Source organism: Mycteria americana, chromosome 7 (assembly GCF_035582795.1).
Source record: "Mycteria americana isolate JAX WOST 10 ecotype Jacksonville Zoo and Gardens chromosome 7, USCA_MyAme_1.0, whole genome shotgun sequence".
In the NCBI taxonomy this organism is placed as follows: Eukaryota; Metazoa; Chordata; class Aves; order Ciconiiformes; family Ciconiidae; genus Mycteria; species Mycteria americana.
The window spans coordinates 42,473,184-42,489,439 of NC_134371.1; the positions used below are offsets into that span (position 1 = coordinate 42,473,184).

At 45.1% G+C, this 16,256-nt stretch overlaps 1 protein-coding gene across 2 annotated transcripts in view; it reads right to left on the reverse strand.

Moving 5' to 3' along the window:
• ATF6 (activating transcription factor 6) overlaps positions 1-16,256 on the reverse strand; it is an 86,087-nt gene that overhangs the window by 3,895 nt on the left and 65,936 nt on the right. The gene's annotated exons all lie outside the window — the stretch shown is intronic.

Sequence of the window (16,256 nt, forward strand, 5' to 3'; positions counted from 1 at the left end):
TAAAGCCCTGCCATAGCTTCGGGTGCTGTGTCCAGTTGGGATCCTTTTTGAGGCCATGCCTGCAGGTCACTCCTTTGGATGTGCTCTTGGTCCTCACCCAACAGGCTCAGGACCGGACAGCAGAGAGGGCTGGGCTGTGGTGCTGCTCAGGATAGGGGCTGCACGGGGCAGCTGGGGGTGCAAGAAGAAGCTGGGGCGGGGTAAGAGCCTGGCCTTTGGGCTGGAGAGAGCAAATGGGAACAGATCGGCTCCCTGTGACACAGCAAGCTGAAAATACAACTCCTCAGCTCTCATGTTGCAGACAACAGCCCGATAGGACACTCGCTATGTGAGAAAAATGTGCTCCAAAGCCACGAGTGGGTGAGGTGGGATGGGACGGTGGCCAGGGCCAGGAAAACCTCTCGGTAAGGCAGTAAGACTTTCCCGCGTCTGCCCGCAGCAGCCAGCACAGCGGGCTATCATTAGGGTCCCTGGCATTGCACAACACAGACAAGAGCAATCCCAGCAAGCAGCCCATGCGAGGGAGGCAGCTGCACTGCGTGGGTGGCAGCAGGGAGCATGGGAACCAGATCAGCCCATCTCAGCCAGCCAGGATCCCGCTTCCCCCACTGCTGACACAGGCTCCCCCCACAACTAAGAAGTGGACCGCAATTAAGTAAGCCACAGCTCTGCTACCCTGTGCAAGAGGTGCTGTGTCTTCTGAGCCCACCACGGCTGAGATAGCTGGGAGGAATCACGCTCACAACAAGCCTCTCTGGCCAGCAGGCACGGAGGGGACACACACCCAACTCAGACATTCGCAAAGTGCCTGAATCCTGCCCTGTGCATGTCAATTAGCACAGGAGTGACACTTGGGTTTAAAGCCAGGTATCTCATTCTTTCCCCTTTTGGGTTGAAGGCACTGTCGATGAAGAGCTGCTGTAGGAAGCCTCTGCAAAGGGTCTCGTCTCACAGGGATGAAGACAGTAGCGGGAATGGCTCAATTCCCACTACAGACATTTCTAGCAGCCTTTCTCATTACCGCTAGCACCAAAATGACGAAGAACAGGAGGTGGGATTTTCCGCAGAGACAGCAGTTGCTGCTCGGTGATGCTGCTGGGTGCCTGGACCAGCTGTGTTCAAAGGAGCAATCTGAAAGCCGTGCCAGCCCTGGGACGCCCGGCCACCGTCGGAGAGCCCTGCCCGGTCCACCCCAGCCCAGAGGGTGGAGGGGCTGGTGCTCTGTGTCAGCCCATGTGATGCTCTCAGCAAAACAACAGGCAAACGTGACCTGAATGCAGCCGGCGCAACCCGATGTTTGGAAAGACTAGCTCACTGTCAAAGGGGCAGGCATTGCAAAAATGATTCCACATGACTCCATCCTGAGCTTGATGCCATTAAACTGTTTCACGATCTGGATGAGGAATAGAGAGCATATTTATACGATTTTTGGAAGATGCTAAACTGGAGAAATTTCAACCACCTTGGAGTATTGGATTAGACTGCAGTTTCGATAAAAGAGAGAAGCTGTCCAAAATCTTCAGGATACATTTAAACCAAGGCCAGAGCGAAGTACAACGCTCAGGAGAACTGGAAAACACGACTACAAAATGGGGCCAGGCAGAAGCACTGCAGAAAAAGCTTGAGGACTGCAGAGGATCACTGTGCATAAGCCAACAGCACAACAGGACTAGAAATGATCAGGTTGATTTCAAGAGAAACAGATTTATCTTTGACCAAGTTTCTAATGATAATGAAATATAAGCCCTGGATGAAGCTACCTTGGGAGACCAGAGGGTCTTCATGCCTGGCAGTTTTTAAGGAAAGGCTGGATGACCGCCTGTCAGACAAGACCCGGGGCACCTGACCCTCCCTCGGCACAGGCACAGGCGTGGTGATCCCTCTAGCCCTGCCCTTCTGTGAGCTGCAGGTGCCTATTCAGGACTGAAGCCCCTCAGGGTAGACTGCAACCCATCATTACAGAGCCCAGGTCCACAAAGAAGCCAACATACGTCAACTGAGTTGTGACGACTGTCGGTCTGCTCTTTGCTCCTGACAAAGACAAGGCAGCGCAACTTGGGCGAAGCCCTTTCAGTGAGATTTGAGCTGATGTTTGCCACAGCCAGCCAGCACCCACGCTTCAGATGGCTGCGAGAACACCGCTGTGCCACGTTTCCTTGACGGTCAGTTTAAATCCAATGGCTATGTAGTTGGACATTTTCATCTGTGCTATTCTTAATCTCTTGCCAGCAAGCGGGCAAGATCTGGAGTAGAGCTGTGGGTTCTCCAGCAGACCCTGTGGTCTGACCTCAACCACAGAACAGGCCAACAATTTTGCCTTGTGATTCCCGCATCAGACCTTTTAAAAATAGCCCGGTCAGGGCTTCTTTCCTTCCCTTTCCATGGGGCCGTCCAGCAGTACCAACACCAGGCAGACACCAATGGAGCACAAGGCGGGTTTTCTAGAGAGGCCACGATGAGCGTTGAGCTTGGCAGTTGCGTGTGGCTGATCCCTGGAGGGATCAGTGTATGTACCCAGTGCTTTCTCTCAACGCTCAGGTCAGCCGTGTACTGCGCTGCCTGAGCACGCACCCATCGCGCCTCACAGCCCTCTGCAGGGAGACGGACACGGGCAGGGGTGTCTGTGGAGGCAGGACCGACGGCTCAAAGTTGCTGCCTGCTGCCGCTGCTTGTCTGTGGGCTGGAAGGTCAGCGTTGCCAACCTGTGTTACATGGGGCTGCTTAATAGCCCAGAGCAACACCGACACTAAATTATTTCTAAAGTTTATTGTGTTGAATTACCTATGACTGATCTTTTGCGGGATTACACAAGCGAAAACACAGGAACGGATCTCCTGTAGAGGTGTTTGGATTTATAAATAAATTTATTGCTCCTCTTTGAAGTTCAGAACATACAGCCATTCATACGGACTCAGGCTTAAGAAGCTATCCTTCCCAGGCCAAAAGGCTGTGTTGCACTTAATTATTTGTTAACAGGTTTAAAAGCCATGCTTCAGATGATATACTATTTCAAATTAACAGCAAAGGTAGTTGTGCCAAGTATTGCTGTTCTCTGACTGCACCTTCTCAAAGAGGCTCGCTGGCTCTCGCGGACTGTACCAAACTCCCAGCACGAGCTTGGTCTAGGGAACAGAAATCTAATTCCCCAGTGCTGCTCTCCAGGGTTTATGGCAGCTCCTCTTAAAAACAAACATGTTGCAAGACCTAACCGATGAAAGCTGAAGTCAGCAGTCCAAACCAAAATCGTTTAGCAAATAAGGCTGAGGGTAATAACTACTGTTACAAATTACCAAAGATGATGGAAGATTGTCTTCTTATTTGAAGTACTAGATTTTCCAAACTGGCTTATTAGAAAGACCATAAAACCAAAGTCCTCCTTCTCCCCTGAGTAGTACTGACATGTATCCATCAGTTGAATGTTCAAATGTCCATCTTTGAGATCAAGCATCTACTTCTATAAGAGACGCTGTCTTAGAGAAAGGCAGAAGACAGGCAGAGGGCTTGAGAGGCAGGCAATGAAAATCTTAGTGTCTGTTCTGCAGTAAGTCAGAACAAATGGTGACATGAATTGCCTCTCTAGACTCAAACTCTATACATGTCAGCAGGCTGTTTGGCCCTATGGATGCAGTCATAGGACAGGAACAAGTTATTCTGGTAATTTACCCTTTCCCACTTACATGCAACCCTCCTGCCAAAGCTTTGCTGCAGGAAAATGCTTGTCTTGAAAACTGCACTACTTGCAGAGAGGCTGCAACAGAGCTCCCCTGAAATACCACCTGACCTTGTGAAGTGTTTCACGGCTGTAACCAACCACCATGGAAGACCTTTGCAGCTTTCTGAAGATGTGCTCATGCCTTAGGTACATTGATAGAGCCTTGTTCCACCAAATCAACCACGAATTTCACCTTACCCCGGCAGTCCCACAGTGGACTACCCAAAAAATACTCTGTGAGACCAATACCGTATAATTCAGGGCCTGGGCCACTGATTTGACATCCCTCAATCCTAAGACTCTTCTCTAAGGCCCCAATTGCCTTTGCAGTAGATAACCCATGTACCTACTGGCTGGTTTCTTAGTAGGTGACTTGTAAAAGTGGTCAGAACCTGCCCGGCTCTACTCCCACACTGTGCTCACTGAATATGCAGTTAAGCCAGTGTCGACCACATAGATCTGGACTACATGTCCTTGCTTCTGCTGGTAATATACAGGAAGGGAAATCACTCGCCCCATCTTTACTTTAACTACCTGTCTTTGTCAGCAAGGCTAGAGAATCATCCCCTCTTCATGTACAACAGCATAGAGTGAATTTGCTATCCATGAAACCAGTTTAGTTGATGTCAAAGTTAGGTGCCAGGGAATTACCTCTGCATAAGGTGATACAAAACCGCCAAATCTTTTAAAACCATCTTTGCTGAACAGCTACTCACACCCTTTATACTTTCCACATTTCCTTCTAATGAGAAAGCTTGCTCCGCCACACCAGATTCCAAAGACAGTCAATATCAGTGTTAATTTACACTTGGAGCCCCTTCTGCAGCCCCATCTATCACGCTGGCAGGAATCCAGGCAGCTTTCAAAGAGCCACCAGAAGTGTTCCAGTACCTGGTTGCTTTGTGCTAGCTGCACCAAGCTGATGATGCTAAAGTTTGGTTTAAATAATGATTTAGTACCAAACTACCCAAACAATTTATAGTGCAACCTGCCCTGGCCCAAAACAGAGCTTATGTCTACGGCAGCACAGAGTTCAGAAAGCGCAAGCTTCAGAAGAAGATGAGGGCACCAGCTGCACGCAGCTCTGGGGCTGGCCTGTTGAAGGGCTGCAGCTGTCTCCAGACATAATTCAGGAGGCTTCCTCCGCTCTGTCACTTCTGCAATCTTCCATCTCATCACCACGGAACAGCCCCGACTGTCCTACCCAGCACATCTGGACAATGTTTCCATCTGAAGGGTTGGTATACACTACCAAATAAGTATATAAATGAAGCAGTGTTACTGTAACAGCTACAAAGACTAAAAATACACTCACTGCAACAATGCAGCAGGGTTCCTAAAACATTTACAGATTTGCTTGTTAGACAGGATTATTTGAGGCAAGGGAGAAAGTTACATTGTGACCCAAATAACTTCTCTTTTTAAAAGCAAATTCCTGCTTGGAAGTATTTCCAAACAAAACAGTTGCAATGGTCTCACCTCTGTGGACTCAGCTGTCCCCAGTCCCTGACACAGGTTAAGCGAGATCCTGGGCATTTCAGTTCTCCAGGTCTCCTAGCACCTCTCAAACAGCGAGCCAGGCTGCTGGGTCTATATGCATACAGGAACAGGGGCCATGGTCAGAAACACTGGATCCACATAATCGAAGTCACTTTGACGAGCCACGTGCTGACAGCATGGAGGCAGGGTCTCTTCCCATGCTGAAGCACTGGTGCCAGGGGCTATCCGAGGGGGATATATACAGGCACAAGGGATAAGCAAGAAAACTGGAGGAAATAAGTTCTCTGTGGCCTCCTAAGTAAATAACGGAGCCACAGGAGAGATCGGCACTGGCTGTGGATGAGGAGCACAACATGCCCTTAGCTTACACCACTATGTGATTTTTGGAAAAGGCCAGCGCCTGTGGGCAACGTGGTCAGTGGCAGATCTGTGCCAGACGTGCTTTACAGTACCTGGTCCAGACTGGGAGGTCCCAGGGAGAGGAAGGAAAGTTGGCTCTTCCCAGGGACCATTTCCCACCTGATCTCCCACCTCCCCTTCCAATCTTCTTTCATGCCGCAGTCACTTCCCTCTAAGAGAAAGAGCATGAGCTACAGAGGAGAGGGCCCAGTGTGGATCTACTGTGATTGCTCTTGTTGTTTTGGAGAAGGAGCCAATGGCCATCGCAAGAAGAGAAGATCAGAACTACCAGTGTTTGACCCTCCCAGGCACATCATTTAAAGCTCCCTCAGGTACAGTATTTCTTGGAAATACTGAGACATTTTTGACAGCACTGGCTGTGCTTATGTGTGTTGTTGGCAGGATATCATTGCTGCAGGATGGCCGTATTTGAAACCTAACCAGCTGTGGCAATGCTAATGACAAGAGAAAAAAAAGAAGAGGAAACAAAGACAAGGGGCAAAGCAGTTCTGCTGCACGGAAAGCTCTTTCAGAGGGTGAAGGACAGAGGCTGAAGAGAGAGCAACTCTGCTAGGCAGAACCATCCCATGCCTGCTTGGGAGGCACAAAAAGTATAAGCAAGTAGTATAAACAAACTCCCCACAGAGCCTGCAAATCCCGACATACCCACTTACAAGACAAATAACTGTACACAGGAGAGTAGCCTAAAAAGGCATTCCAGTAGGGGCTTCTTTCAAGAACAAGGGCTGGAGGGCTTGTCCCAGGACAGCACGTAGGGGACTGCTCCCTCTTAGTGCAGCAGGGAGGGACTGGGAGGCATGGGCATGTTCCCTTTGGTCCCCACCATGGGTCTAGCACCCTACAGATGCTGTTAGAGCTGGAAAACCTTTCTGGCCCAATGCTACCTTTGGTTTTAAATGCTAGCAAGCTCCTCCTTTCCCTGCTATGCTGGTGGACTGGCCACTCTCCTTTTCTAGCCTTGGTACTGCCTAAGGACAGCTGTTCTGCACAGGCAGGAGAGCAAAGTCCTGGCAGCAAAGTCCCATCCAACCTGTGCTTCTGCCTCTAACAGTGACCTGTAGCAGAAGCAAAAGTCAGGGCAAGCGTGTACTTTTTGTGATATATGAAATAGTAAGTAACTGCTTCCCAGAAACCTTATCTACACCATTCAGGGGGTTCCCTCAGCCATTGCTGTCAAATTCAATAGTCGCTGGGGTAGGGAAGCTGTTACACTTAATGTTCATTCTTGTTGCTTTTTCTCCTGCATCTTTCATTGTTTCATATATCTATAAACAACTATGACCAAAAATGCAGAGTACTGAAGATGGGGATTCAGTAAGGCTGTAAAGATGGTTCATGCCTTGTTTTCTACTCCCTCTCTAAAAAAATTATATTGCTTTTCTTCCTTGCCTAAGCTGACATGTCGGGGAAGGATGTGCAGTGGCTCCTCCGAGAAGTAACAGCTCCGTCATCTGCCCCTATATGTTTGGTCAGGAACATTTTTCCCACGTAAATTCTTCTGCATTTTTCAGACCAAGTTTCACCTGCTGAACAGAATTTCACTCCTTCCCCAGATCTTCCAGCCTGCGCCTGGAGATGCAGGGGCAGTGACCCCAGCACAGACCTGTGTGGGAGTCTACTGCTAACATCCTCTTCATTGCAAAATGTGACCATCTGTTTCCACCTTTCATTTACAGCTTTTAGGGAGATTCCAATCCACAAGTGAGCCTTCCCTCTTGCCTCACAAAAACTTGCTTTCTTTTAGCAGTTTCTGAAGAACTACTTTTTTCCAAGTTTTTTGAACACTCAGGTATGTTATTGTGCTGAAGAGACCACCCTTATCCTCACACTCACTAGCTCTCTGAGGCCTGTGATGGAGCACTAAGGTAGGACTTTCCTCTGCAGAAGCTGTGCTAGCTCTTCCCAACCTATCGTATGTCCCCAGGCATGCTCAACTCTCACAGGTTCACCCAGCTTGTGCGAAAGTGAGACTTGATTTTTACAGTTCCTGAGGCCATTTTAAAAAAGTTTGCCTCATTTGTTACTTGCCATTCTCCTGATAATTATTTAATTATCCTCATATTTATCCTCCATATTTAACCTCAGTGGTTAACACCAGCACAAGAACTTTTTGCTCTTTCCTTCAACAGTGCTGACTTCAACTTTAAGTGCTCTTTTACATCTTGGTCCTCTACAGGCACTAGAGATTCCCTGGCAGGCGTCCTCTGAAAAATGTTTTTATTATTTTTTTATGCCTCAGGCACACTGTTCCTCAATATCTTCTTCTGGCTCGACTTCTTATGGTTTGACATTTAGTCTGCCAGAAATCATGCTCTTTTTTCTATTCCCTCATTTGGCTACAATGTCTATCGTTTAAAAGATATCTTCTTACTTCTATGAATCTACTTTAATGTGTTGCTTAAGCCTGTTGGATTTTTTAGGGCCCTTTTAAAGACTTTCACACTGAGCTTTTAATCTTTAATCAATCTTCATGCCATTTGCCAGCATTTTACCCTATTGGTTTTTCTTTTAATATGTTTTCCTGTTCTTATTTAGCTCTTACCTTTGAACTGTAGTATGTACTTCATCATTTCAGTTTGTAGGCACTTACTGATAAAATTAATTTAACTATTTGACCTCTTTTTTTTTTTTCAAGAGGCAGCATCACTTTTTCATTGACATGCACCTTCTCTATCACCCAATATCATTTGTATCCTAGTGTTAGCATCTCACTGATTTAAGAGAGAAGGCTGGTGTGAACCTGTATTCACTTACGGTTGAAATGTCTTTATAGGTTGGATGGTATCCAAAGAGTGAGCTGAATTTTCCACCTGTCTCACTTGGATACATAAAATTACCTCATTTATTTAGATACTGTGATCAGCTCTTGCTCATAGAAGAGTATTTTTAACACCATCTCTGTGAAGCTTCTGTCTGCGTGGGGCGAGCACTTTCCTCCATGTGAGCTTCTCTGATTCAACGCATTTGCCAGTTAATTAAAAAAAAAATCGTATACGCATGCTTGCAGAGTGCCTATCTGAACATGGCACACTAACAAAAGTGAGACGTCCATTTCAAAGATTCCTGTTTCCCAGCTACAGCAACAGGAGATTTACAGCATTAATGTATGAATCCTGCTCTGAAACAGAGGTGCCTCCTTCCTCATGGTGAGGGGCAGCTTGGGCTGGCAATCATTTCTTCATCCACATTTACCCAGAAGGTATTTGTGCTGTACTGGGATATGCCATAGTCTTTTCACCTGGGGCTACTACAGAGTAGGACAGGATGGAGGCAGATGATTTACAATGAAGTAGCGGATGACTGAAATTGAAAATGTTCTTCAGATGCTCAGGACGTATTTTTCAAGCGCTTTCCTACAGCAACCCTGCTACAAAGGATCAAGCCTGGAGGACACCCAGGAAGCACACCAGGAAGCGCCAGAGGTAAGGTGGACTGGACAAAGTGGGCAAGGAAAGCTGCAGCGTGGAGGACTAGACCTGCATATGAGAAGAAGGCAAAGGCTTCCTGGCCCCGCTGGCAGCAGTCTCCTTAGAGACCGCAATCCAAACACTGAAAAGGACTGTCTTGGACTGCTGTGTTTTTACTAATCTCTAGGTTTACTCCAGCGATGTTCTCAAGACAGAACTCATAAATGTGAACCTCCTCTACCAGCTCTGTTGCAGTTTTTTATGTTTTTACAGGGTGAGCTCATTATGGATAATTATGTTTCAGATCACTGTAGAAATAAAGAACTACCAGTAATCAGAGTTGGCCTGTGTATCACAAACATAAAACTGTGTTTGCCACCTATAATTTAACACTAGGAGGAATTATGTAATCTTGAATTTACAACATTTGAACATGTATTAAGGCAGATCAGCTGGACTTGAGGCTAGAATTACGATGTGCTGCACAAACACAGTTCACTGTAGCCGAGATGGCGACGGTAATCTCGCAGATCGCCATGAAAATTTTCTCTTTGCTTTGCAGCGCAGCTCTCTGCACAGTGCTCTCTGTGAAGCTTGGTGGGAGAGCATACCTACATGGCAGTATCAGCATCCAGGGTTAACGAACACCTAGAAGATAGGGTCTCTGCAGCAACACGCATACTCATTCAGTTCTAAACAGAAATTGGCTCCTTCTGCAACTCCAAACTGGCATCCACACTGGCAGCTAATGCCATGGGTGTCTTTTTTCTTCTACTTTGTGGATTTTATACAAGTGTGCCTTTTATATGGAAAAAACAATCTGGTGTAATAACTCGACACTGGCGTTGGAAATACTAAGTACGAAGTCCAATGAATTTATGACTCATTCTCTACCCCCTTCGTGAACAGTGTGTTCCCAAGAAAATGCCATCTGTAGCATTTATGCTGCCTATACAGGGAAGACCAGTCACACTGGGGCTTGGCCTGCTCTATCACACAAAACCCAAGAGATAGTCTTTTTCACATTAACAAAGGAGCAAAAAGGCACAGAAGATCCTCTGAAATAATCTTCCTGTTCTTTTGACTACATAAAAATTGGTTACTCATTTAGCAATTTAGGTAAACAGCTCATTATGAAAAGTCACTGAGGAATAAGCCTTTATGATTTCATTTCTTGATCGTTTCCTGTCTAACTAAATAAACATGAACTCAAGTGACACAGATTCCATTATTTTTGTGTGCAGATTCTTGAATGATTTCTTTCATACTTTTTTGAATAATTTAATCTTCTCCTTCCTGTCAAAGACAACATATATCAACAGACAATGGTTGGGAAGAGCAAAATCTCTCAAAGACAACCAAATCTGTTGAAAACTTCTATTTAATGTCGAATCCAGGCAATGATCAATTCTGATGTTCAAAGAAATGCAGGAAAGTTTGGGGCGGTTATTCTGTTTTGATAAACTGTGCTTTTATATCACTTTGAAAAGAGAACAAGAGTGAGAATAGCAACATCTTACAGTATGGGTAAAATTCATGGTTAAAATTCCTTGATAAAATCTGTTCTGCCACAATTTGAATCGTGACCTCTACAGCGCAGCTTTACATGAGCATAAGAGCTGAAGTACATCTGTGACATTAGCAAATCATCCTCATTATAGCAGAACCACAGTAACGCAACATGATGCTTGTCCACGACTGCACACAGGAGACGGCAGACTCTCCCTGTTTCTCAGTCCAGGCTCAGTAATCAGCTATTGCAGTGAGGTCTAACTGAGAGCTAACCATGGCCCTGATTTTTCCCTGGTCAGGCTTCACCAAAGTACTTTTATTCCTCAACTGGCAGCTCAAGAAGCAGAAGGGTGGCATTTTCAAAATGGCCTGTAGACTTACAGCATGGAGACATTCTCAGGTATATTTTCTTACATCCTGGTTTAGAGGTCTTGATGCTTTGAAGCATTCTCAGTGACCTTCTTAAAAAACCTTAGCAGCCACCCTTCTTTCATCTCACAGATAGGTTGTAATCCTACATACACAACTTCCAGAGCCTTACGCTCATATTCTATAGCTTGTAAGGCTGTGCTGAGTTCTCAGCAACTTCTGCTAAATCCAGAGATAAAAAGCAGAAACAATGAGAGAAGTATCTCTACAGATCGTGCTTGTGAAGCCAAGAGAGGAGTCCTCTGTACCTGCTGAAGTGGCATGAGCTTCTCGGCGTGGGGCCAAGGACAGCAGCTGTGAGAGGGAGCCACAGGGACTAAGATTTGGCTTCTAACATGAAGAGAAGAATGAACCAACAACAGCTAGAGATAGCTGGGGCCATTAGCCTCCTGGAAACCGTTCTGAAGCTATTCAAAGTGAGAGAGAAGGCTACCCAAAACGTTAAGCAGCAACCTTCAGGGAAGTCAGCTGCCGTAAGTGGTAAGTGGTATGTATTGTTTTAGACCTTCCTCATTCGATGACTGACTGGGAATTCTGCTTCTTGCTCCGAAAGATGGAAGGAGCATCTTTTGTTTGCTTGACCCCGAAAGGCAGAGGAAGTTGGAGACTTTATTTATTCAACCCCAAGACATGGGAACTTACAGAACATTGTCACTTCCCAAAGAGCTTTTGTTTTTATTTTCCTTCTCAGCCTGTGTGGGTTCTGTTTGCCTTATGGATTTTTCACAGACAGTTTGCTACCAGCCTTGGACATCTGTGAGTGGCTTTTGCACGTGGCTGTCAGTTGAAAGAACGTTCTTTGTAGCTGCATGCAAATAATCATGCTGCTTGATGGAAGAAATCCCTCCAGTTTTGATCAACAAGCCTTACCACTAGATTTGTTATTGACCATTTTAATTAGAATGTGTATTATTTCAGAGCACTTTTGAAGTCTGTTACATCAGTATGATGATGGATGCTAGGAAAGAAGGCTGAGGCAAGTGGCAGCGATCAGAAGCTGGACAACACAACAGAGCACACAGACTTTGCAAAACTCGCCATCCCATTCACAATAAATTTCTGCCTTTTAGGAGACTGTTTTGCTGTTGTGTTTCATGAAAAGAACAACCCTTAAGAGACCAGGATTCCTTAAGAACCAGGAACATGCAAGTTGTAGGGAGTCAGGCACACAAAAAACCATCTCAAAGGCAGACCGAAGAGAAGTCCCATTGTGTGACATTAGACTAAGGACCTATCCAGAATATTTGTATAAAATTCAAAACTCTCTCTGTCACGGCTGCCAATTCCCAGAAAATGAGCCTCGGATCTACCAGCGGCTTTCCCATCAGGTCTCTCACTTTTTTTTGGCCCAGAGTGCAGACACCAACCCTCAATTTAGAGAGAGCAGATGATGGAAGGACTTTCATGTATGGGGAACTGTTTTGCACAGGGATCCTAAGAATAAAAAAGGCCTTTTTGGTGTTTGTGCTGCTGCTAAGACCACTAGTACTCATGGTGAGTACACACCTGCACAGACTTTTACAGCTGCTCCTACCAAGAGAAAGTGCAAGCTGTGAGAGTATCTAACCTAATCCTAGGGAGAAATGCATTAATGAAAGTGGCTTCTTGGGCTAAACATTGAATACTATCTCCTACACTGAATGACTGTACATATGTTCTCACTTTTGTGTGCTGCAAGGAGAGGACTACTGGTGGTGTGTGCTGCACTGCAGAGCTGCAGGCATCCTGCAGAGACAAAAGGCTTGTGCTTGGGGTAGGAAGAGTGGCTTCGCTATGCTGTATTCTATAGATTATTTTGATCCAAAGATCAATGTTATAACCCACTGCATTTTTTACAGCAGTTAAGTAAATACACGGCTAATGGCAGATGTTTTCATTTAAACTTCAAGAAAGGCACTGCCTATATGTCAATTTGGAATTGGTGTAATGAGCCAACAAGACTCTGAATTACAATAAGAGCAACTTTAGGAATGAAATCTACTGGAGACTTAACTGGTCTCAAGTGCATAGTTAGATTTCTAAAATAATAGCTTCAATCCAGCATAACAAACATGACTTGCTTAAAAACAAAAGCTGGAGTTTAACTGTAAACTGCAGTTGGCTTTCATTCCCATGAGAAACTACAAGATATTTCTTCTTGGAATAACTTCTCAATAAAGCCACACCAATGGTGCCCCCAAAACTATGTACAGTGGGTCTAAGACTAACAAGTTCTGCATTTTTCCCTCCAGGCTTACCAACCCTAAGGTCCTTAGGTCCCATCAAATTTTCTGTGAGTACTACTTGTGTCTGCAAATGGTGGGGCTTTGTCATTGGGCAGAGGCAGGTCAAAACGTGGGCACGGCTGGCTGTAGGGGCCAAGGAGAGAGCTGTACTGAGGGACAGCAGCCAGCAGGGAAATGGGAGAATGGTAAAGGGGTGCAAGAGCATTTAGGGAGGCAGAAATGGAGGAGCTGACAGGAAGTGCTGGCTGTGAATTGAGGGGTGGCCCAGCAAGCTTGGAAAGGGGCTTAGAACAGGGTGGGGGAGAAGGAATTGGTAAGAGGGTAAGAGGGGAGGGATTAACATGTACCAACATGTAACAAGTTGCTATACTTCCAAAAAAATGCTTAAACATATTTAACATACATTAACATATTAAGCATATCTAAATAATTAAACATATTTCTGTGCACCTGCACAGAAGCCCTCAGTGCGGACTTTGCTGGTTTATCCTCAGGCTTGCAGAGGGGCATGGGCAATTCAGGTTGACCAGGAGAAGGAGCACACAGGAGAAAGTTACAAGATAATGGCCATTTTTACTCTTTTCCAACATTCAACAACTGAATAGTTTTTATCAAGTTTTTATCTTGAAAACGAGTAATGTACTGTTATTGCTTTGTACAATATCGTTCTCCTAAAATTCCATTGTACTGAATGCAGACACGCGCACATACACGCACCAATCTACTACAAAATTTTCTGTTGAGATTTGCCATTAGCTGCAAAGTACTAGCATTGCCACTGGCCAGATTTACCCCAAGTCTTCCCTCCAAGAAAAACTCTTCAAACTATAAACTTGATTCTGCTTTGTACACTGATGAAAACTGCCAGATCAATCTTGCAGAACCATGTCATTAACCTCCATGCAGAGTCACGTAGGACAGTGACTGAACTCATCTTACTTCCTAATCTTTGTCTGTACCTGTTCTCTGTCCCTGCAGCAGGTGGTGGGAATGCCTCAAGCCAGCTAAAGGCAGTCTCTAGCAGAGCTCAGAAGGCACTCAAGCAATCGAAGTGCATTCAGAAAAGGATGACGGTCCTGCTGGGAAAAGACCGTCCAAGCAGTTCAAAGGGTTCTCAACTGAACTGCAAGCGGTTTCACGTTTGGAAACTGTGTCATGGGTAAACTTTAGTACACAGACAAATAAAGATCCTGCAGAAGAAAGCACGTGAAGAAGTTCTGAAAAAGTTTCAAAGCAAAGGCCACTTCACTTGCATTCCCTTCATCTCCTCTGCCAGGGTTGTGGCAGTAAAAAGGAAAGGCAAGTAAGTGGCAGTGGGAAAGGTTTCCCTTCTTCCACAGAGATCTGGCTGAGGCATGAGAAAAGGCAGGAGGGGACAAGTTCTTTCACTGAAAGTTTTGCCAATTCCCCCCAGGGAGACCCAGCCCCTTCTAGCAGCCAGTTCTCTGCAGGTGGACAAAGAATTAAGGTGGGCTTAAAAGAACAGAAGACAGCTGGGAGGAAAGCTTTGTTGTCAGCTAACTTCCAGATGCTTGTTCAGGACATGCTCAGTCCCCATAGAGGCAGAATAGGGTGCAGGAGCAATGTTCTCACAGAAGAGAAGTGGGTTCTTCTCCAGGCAGAAATTTTTAGGGAATCATCTCCTCCAGGTAACCTACCAATAATTAAATTAAAAATCAAGCCAAGTTACCTACTGGCTCTTGTGTATCTTGTAATCTTTTTTCCTAATATCTGGCTGAGTGTCACAGAGGAAGCAGCATTTGATGCTCTTGTTTACTTAATGCTATGCTTGTGTCTCATCTGTTTCAACATCTCTGCCCAAATCCCTAGACATTTTTTTTATTTCCTGGATGATGCTGATGTTCTGAAGAAAAATCCCAAAGAACTCAAGTAACTATAATTTCACAATGTTTCACTATTAATGAAGGATAAGATTTGTCACTGGATTCTGATGTGTATTTTCCAAATTATATTTACCCCACCAACTGAAAAGTTATTTCAAGTAAAACAAGACTCAGTAACAGGTTAAGAAGAAATACTTTGTAATTTAGATATAGTGTTTGTTCTTCAAGTGATAAAGCGCCCATTTGCATGTGATAATTCAGCTCAGCCAGAAAAGGATCTTTGTAACGGACATGAAAAGGGATTTTCAGGCAGATAAATGCCAAAAATAATTCTGATACATCTAATAAAAATTCCCCTAAGATAGCTGGTTATAGATTATCACACTCGACTTACTGTACTGCATGGGAAAATGTAATTATCAAAATGTTGAAAGCCTGAGCTGATTTTTTTTTCCTTAGTTTATGGAAATTTGCATCATCAGATAATGTTTTTGGCATGCTTGAATTTAACAAAAACATTTGGGTTTATGATTCACTTGTACTGTAAAACACATAAGTTTTAAAAAAGCATTATGCTCACAGATATTCAGAAAGTAAAGTTTATACTGTCACAGGGTTCATGATGCATTTAATAACTGTGACAGTGACCCTGTGCCCCAAACATGTCCTAACTTGGCAGTTCCTCACCATATGAATTAATGATATATTTATACAGTTCACGTCCTGTCTCTCATGTGGGACTAAGACGCAGATCAAGAACATTCCTGTTTGCTAATAGGCCTGTGCCCCTGGTGCAAAGCTGTTTTCTCTGCTGTCCTGCAGCACTGTAACATGATTATTATTAATCCTGACCATGCAGTGCTGAGAGGTCCCACTCACACTGAGTGTTGTATAACAGAGTGGTAAACAGCTGAGAAAGCTGACGGAAGGCAGTCAGCATCCTAACAAACCAGTAAGGCCAAGGAATTTGCCCTGCTAAGCAGGCGTAGGAGGAACCCAAATGAGGACGAGGACAGTCTCCACACTCGGTGGGATCTTTGTAGCTACCAAGTTAGAGAAGCTAGATCACACTCAAGTAACCATTAATCAGCTCTGTATAAATCATCGGGACTGGATGGCACCACCCCTGTCCTTGAAGGAGCTAGAATGAGATACTGCAGAACTGCTGGCCAAGCCACGCAGCCTCTTGTTACAGTCTCGGTGATCA